Below are 6,250 nucleotides of genomic sequence, written 5' to 3' on the forward strand. Positions count from 1 at the left end.
AAACTATTTTATATATAGCTTGCCATCTTCTCAACCCGTTTCATGGGGAAAACACCCAGGAGGCTTTTCTTAAACTTTCCAAATAGACTGAGCACTTGCTAGCTGTTTCTTCCTTGAAAAAAATAATCTTCTCTGGCTGGACTTTTTTCAACAAAATATAAATTTTAAGCGAAGAAAAAAACAACAACAAAAAAACATTTTTAATTAGCCAAAAATGTATGCATGGGCATTAACTTCAATTTGTTCTTCTAATTCTTCTTATTCTTTTATTTACATTTGCCTAAGAAATACATTTCAACCATAAGCTTTTATCAAAATGACTTGTATTTAAAATATATTTTCAGTCTACAGTGTCCATAGTTTTGTGTCGTTTAGTTACACATATAAGCCTACTGAATTTGGTCTATATTTTAGCCAACTGCATGTCTTGTACTCATTTAGTTTCTTCTCCAGAGATTCACACATGCCTTATATTATGAATAAGTAAACCTAAAGCAGGCTAAAATACATTTTTGAGAAACTCGTTTCCAGGGAAGGCCTAACTAAGTAAATGGTTGAAAATATTTGCCTATACGCCTATGTTTGGAGAAATGCATTTACCACATTGCTTACCGTCCACCCTGCTGTCCTGTTTAACCCAATCTCGCCCAATACCGCTTGCGTGTGGATTTATTTTAAGTCTTAATTTAATTTATGGTGCAGCGAGCACTGCAGAAGCGCTCCTTTTCCGCGTGACGTTGATGACACGTTAAGGGGCATTATGGCATTTTAAAACTTCCGCCCTGAACGGTGGCCAGTCACAACCAATCACAACCAATCACCGCTAATCACCGCTAATCACAGCTAATCACAGCCAATCACAGCACAGCACGAGCCACCCAGTTACTTCCACTCATCGCGCGTGTTTACGCACTGCTATTGGCACTTTAGTGCGCACGTACACAAAAACAAATAGCGGATTATGTAGTATAATTAAATCTTGAATTGTCATATAAAGAGGCATAAAAATTGTAAATTATATTAGATTATTAGAATTAGATTTTTAATAACGTCCTAAAGCATTTATTATTATTATTATTATTATTATTATTATTATTATTATTATTTAATGTGCCCCCGTGTCAACAAGCTTGACCCCCCCTCTGGACGCCTAAATTTGGAATCGTATCACACCAAACAATTTTGAGTGCATTGCTCAGTTTGTCCTGTGGGTGGCAGTAATAGAAAAACAGTCATTTATTATGCCATAACTTTTATGTCTCTCAACGCGAGACCGCATGCAGAGAGAAGGAGTTTCACGTGTGCATCAGAACTAAACACACAAAAAAGATACAGGTAACGAAAATATTTAATTTAAGTCATGTTCACCTAGTGAGAAATAATATTAAACTATCCCAGTTCCTGCTGTTGCTTATATTAGACGTAGCAGCAGATGTAACATGTTAAATAAGTTTAGATTTCAGTCACGCATATATAACAAGGTCATATTTAATTTATATTGCCCGGTTTTGCCTACATTAATTGTTTGCCTTTTTTAGTAGGTGATATGAAGCAGACGCGACTGTGCAAAGACAAAATCTGGTAAGTCTTATTAATTATGAAGGATTCGTCAGTCGCTCAATGAATTAGCTGTTAGAAGTCCAGATAAAGGAATAACCTGACCAAATTTTAAAATTCACTCGTTGTTTTCTAACTTTAATGTCGTGTCAGCTCATGATTTTCTGTCTACTGTGTTCTGTCATGCTAAAAAAAAAAAAAAAAAAAAAGGGACAAAATATCATAAAATAACAGTGAAAGTAATCAATATGACTTTCTATACTGTATATTGATTATTTGTTGGGGGGGGTTGCCTCCTTTTTCAGCATCACAGTCAGAATCACTATTTCCTTTTATTTCATGTTTCCTTCATTATATCTACAGAATGTCAAATGGGTTTGAAACGGCTTGTAAATAATGATTGGATTTTTGAGTGAGCTTCCCTTTTCATGCAGACATTCATTTACATTTTCATCCTTTTCCCCGTTGTAGTTAAAATGAAGAGAAAAAACGCAAAAGACAAAATGTCCTCCTTCAGTAAGAAAAAATAAAGATCATGGTCAGTCAAGACTGGAGAGAGAAGATGCTCCAGAATACAGCTTTTATGAGCACATGATAATGTTAGAGATGATCATAAACACATTTTCAGATGACTGCCTAAGTTGATTTGTGGATATGTTTGGTTTGTGTTATATACCTACATGTGTCATATAGTTTACAGATGCAGAAAAGTGCCTAGATTTGATTAGATGCTAAAAATGTGTTATCATTATTGATCATTATCACACTACAATACAAAATTACTTGTCAAATAAATGAAACATTCATGAAATCGTTTTATTATTATTTCTAGAGATTGCAGTGATACATGCCATGGTGAAAAATGACTTGAAATAATCCTGAAAGCAGGTTAAGATAAATACCCCAATACCATGGTCTAGAACCGCGACTGATTATAGTGGATCCCCCATAATGAACAAATTATAAGACATAAGGGCAAAGAGAACGTTGATACATTTTTTTTTACAGATCAGTATGTTATGTTGTCAGAAATGTAGCTTATATATGTGTCTATACTGTATAAAAAGAACAAAAGAAATGTACAGTACTGTGTCAAAGGTATGTGTTCCAATCAGAGCCTGCTATGTGTTGTTATGAGCTGAGCAAACATTTTACATTGTTACATCATTAAAATTAGCTTACTTTGTGTCAATAATCAGTTTGATTGTAGCATACTTCATATTCTCGCCAAGGGCTTGTCGCACGCAGTCATACGTCACCAGACTAATTTGCCGTATCTTCACGGTAATTTAGACCGCGATGGAAACACAGATAACAAAGATCATCAACGAAACGCTGTAAAGTAAAGATGCATTCAAAAATAATTTTTAAAAAAAGTTTCTACATGAAAATAATCCCATAAAGAGCAGTAAACAGTAATAAATTAAACAAAGACAATATTTGTTGTGGCATCCCTTTTGCTTTTTAAAATTAGTTAAGTCTCGGGTACACTTTGTGCAGTTTTGTAAAGGAAATCTGCTGGTAAGTTTTACTGAGTATCTTTACAATCTGCTACAGTTCTTTTGGAGACTCTTACTTTTGTACTTGCTTCTGTTATTATGCATGCAAAACCCAGCAGCCTTCATTATGGTTTTTTTTTGTCTGAAAAGTGATCTGTTACAAAACATGTTGCTTTCATCAGCCATTTTTCTATTCCATTTCATTTTTTGCTTGGAAATACAAAATGCCTTTGTACTGACTCAATAATGCAGAAGAAATGAAATAAACATCTGTAACAAAATTTGTACCAAAAAATAAGACGCCTAAGACTTTTGCACAGTACTGTAGTTTTTAGGTTGCAATATTTGTCTCTTGTATGGTAGCCAAAATTAATTATGCATCTTGCTTTCTACTAAATCCTAAATCCTTCCATCAAACAGCACAAAACAATATGATATATTCTGGGATTTAAACCGTTTGCAGCCAGGGGACGTTGTTTGTTAAAAAATAGTCCATGGACCCCATCAGTACAGATTTATTTTATGTACAGAATCTAACCCTAACCCTAGGCTTATTATTTAAATGTGTACAATGTATAAATGTACATATATTCAGGCTAGTTAATGAGCCATAGAGCTTTCCACTTCAGAACACAGTTTGATTAAAACTTTCATTACGTAGAAGCTGACATATAGAATTGTTTTTATAGGCTCTGAGTTACTCAGTTATTTCAGAGTTACCCAGGTTTTCATTAAACTTCAATTCAAATGAGCGGTCATACAAGCTAATAACTATAAGAACTCAATAACTAATATAATACATTTATAATAGGTGGTTTTAATTTCCAATAAACAAAATAATATATATATATTTTTTTAAATACTACAGAGCCTACAGGCTATGTTTGACAGACCACAATGTTTGTGGATCTCCACTGTATGAACACTCTACTTTAACTGCACATGTAGTTTTTACACACTTCATATGTTATGTTTCACATGTAATGGATTTTTACATAATGCTTGTTTTGTTATTTCTCACATGATTAATTCATTTTTATTATATGTGATCACATTGTTCACATGATGTCACGTGTTTACTTGAATTCACGCGTGCAATTTCAGGGCATAACATGGTGACGTTACACATTCACAAGTTTTTCACATACTGCTTACATAATTACGCTTATGATCATATGTGAAATGTGTGAGATTTTTGTTCTGTAAGAGGCCATGGATATATAAATTCTTGTTTTGTATTCTACTGTACTCTTAACCTGACTTCTCATAAAGTTCCCTAAACACAATTTGGTCTTTCATTAATGGAGAATGATGTAATCTTGTTTGAGTAAAAATAAACTGACAGATCTTAGTTTCACCTTGCACTGTGTTTACAGCAGAACACCATCTCATTTGCAGGAGGGTTTGGGTCTTGCACATATCTGTGTGTGGCTGTGTGTGAAACAGAAAAAGAGATCTGCTGCTGATTTTGACACTTTTCCCTCGCCAGACTGCCATACTAAGTTCAGCCAGCTGGACCCAAATGTTGGCAAAACTCTTTTTTAATGGCTCATAGCTTTGGCACAGTATTTTATGAATTAATCAGAACTGTGATGCACTTTATGAATGGAGGCTAACATCATCTCAGCATGCTCTATGATATTTGGAGTACATCCACCCATCCAACCTGCTAAACACACCCTGTGCCAAGTTCTCCCACTCAAGCAAAAATACACACAGAGACCAGTTCCAAACCAGGCTATTTAAAAATAGTGTTAGGTTTTAGCACAAAAGGAAACAATGAATGGAATGGGGCAATGATATACAATGTCTGTGCCCAAAATGGCTGGAAAATTTATGTGACTTTGTTACACATTCTCCAACAATATTCAGATGTTTATGTATTCAGGAAACATATATGATAACAGTGTCTGCTATAAATTGCAGCATCTTTATTGACATTATAGATATTGATTATTAGATTTTGTATAAGTAAGCATGTCCATTCATAAAATTGATTAATGATGTTTATCTCGGGGGAAATATAGTTTATCACAGGGTCTAAATATGTATATTTAAAAAATAATAAATAAATAAAAAGATATAGGGTATACAGTGTGTTACAAAAAAAATCAAATCTAAAAAATGTAGAGCCTATAAAACTTGAATACTGAATGAAAATTGGATTATACATTGTTCATATAGATGATAAAGTATTTCATTAATATAATACATTTCCCTTTAAATAACTCATCACATTTACTGAAAGTATCAGTATACTGTATCATAGTTTCAGCATTTGTAATTCAATCATTTAACAACAGAGTTAAATTGTAGAAAATGTTTATTAAATTTCACTTTTTAGCTTATTTAACATATTTACATTTCAATGCCTAACCATTTACAAACATGGAACCAATAGTCTGTTGTGTTTTGTTACATGAATAATGACCCAGAGACCTCAAAGATTATGGAAAAATTTTGCATCAAAATGTTAAATCATGTCACTCTTTGCACCCCATAGCATGTAGCAAAATGTAAAGAGCAGTTTATGCTTTAAAGGTATACACTGCATTACTGTTGAGTTTCATCAAGTCACAACTTCCAAAAAAGAATGATGAATTTCATCTACTTTTCCCACAATGCGCATTCTCCAAGTGCTACAATGGCGATAATGCTACATCGTTCATGAAAATGCCATGAAATAATAACAGTTATGGGCCTGTGGAATGAGGGGCGGTGGGGAGAACAGTTCCAGTCCATGTGCTACACATATTCCTTTCAGCTTGACTTTAGCTTATAATACTTGCAAAGAAATAAAAAATATTTGGCTGTATGACTGAAAGGTTCCTTTTGTTCTAGAAAAAAAGTAGACATGACATGACACTGAATCAAAGACATACAAATGCTCAAATAAAATAAGGCCACATTTAGCTTTTAAGAAACATAGGTAACATAGTTTCATTTACACTGTAGGCTACTGTATGAACTTTGGGCCAAGTTTCCATGTTAACTTTGGACAAAAAGAACATTTTAATTGGTAATGGGTATTGGGATTCATAACTAGATTGAATATGTACCTGGAAAGCTGGTCAACTGTAAGTATCTAGGCGGCTGATTAGATTTTGCTAAACCACCAATCAACTAAAGGTTAATGTAATACTTTATTTTTATAGAGTTCCAGGTATGGACCGAAGTTCTTACACGTTTATCTA

The 6,250-nt window shown here is 33.6% G+C and overlaps 1 protein-coding gene and 1 long non-coding RNA gene across 3 annotated transcripts in view; one reads left to right on the forward strand and one right to left on the reverse strand.

The window, feature by feature from the left end:
* The window catches only part of svilb (supervillin b), a 66,982-nt gene extending 66,226 nt beyond the window's left edge, over positions 1–756 (reverse strand). The window contains exon 1 of the mRNA XM_017495801.3: positions 613–756. The gene's annotated coding sequence lies outside the window, so the exon portion shown is untranslated. The remainder of the gene's footprint in view (positions 1–612) is intronic.
* The window catches only part of LOC124629279 (uncharacterized), a 22,571-nt gene extending 20,203 nt beyond the window's left edge, over positions 1–2,368 (forward strand). The window contains exons 2-4 of one of the 2 annotated variants that reach the window (XR_006984224.2): positions 1,291–1,335; positions 1,539–1,581; positions 2,029–2,368. This is a non-coding gene — a long non-coding RNA (uncharacterized LOC124629279). The remainder of the gene's footprint in view (positions 1–1,290; positions 1,336–1,538; positions 1,582–2,028) is intronic. The other variant, XR_008393102.1, reaches the window with a different exon arrangement.
* The last annotated feature ends 3,882 nt before the right edge of the window (positions 2,369–6,250 follow it).

This window comes from Ictalurus punctatus, chromosome 20, assembly GCF_001660625.3.
Source record: "Ictalurus punctatus breed USDA103 chromosome 20, Coco_2.0, whole genome shotgun sequence".
Taxonomy (NCBI): Eukaryota; Metazoa; Chordata; class Actinopteri; order Siluriformes; family Ictaluridae; genus Ictalurus; species Ictalurus punctatus.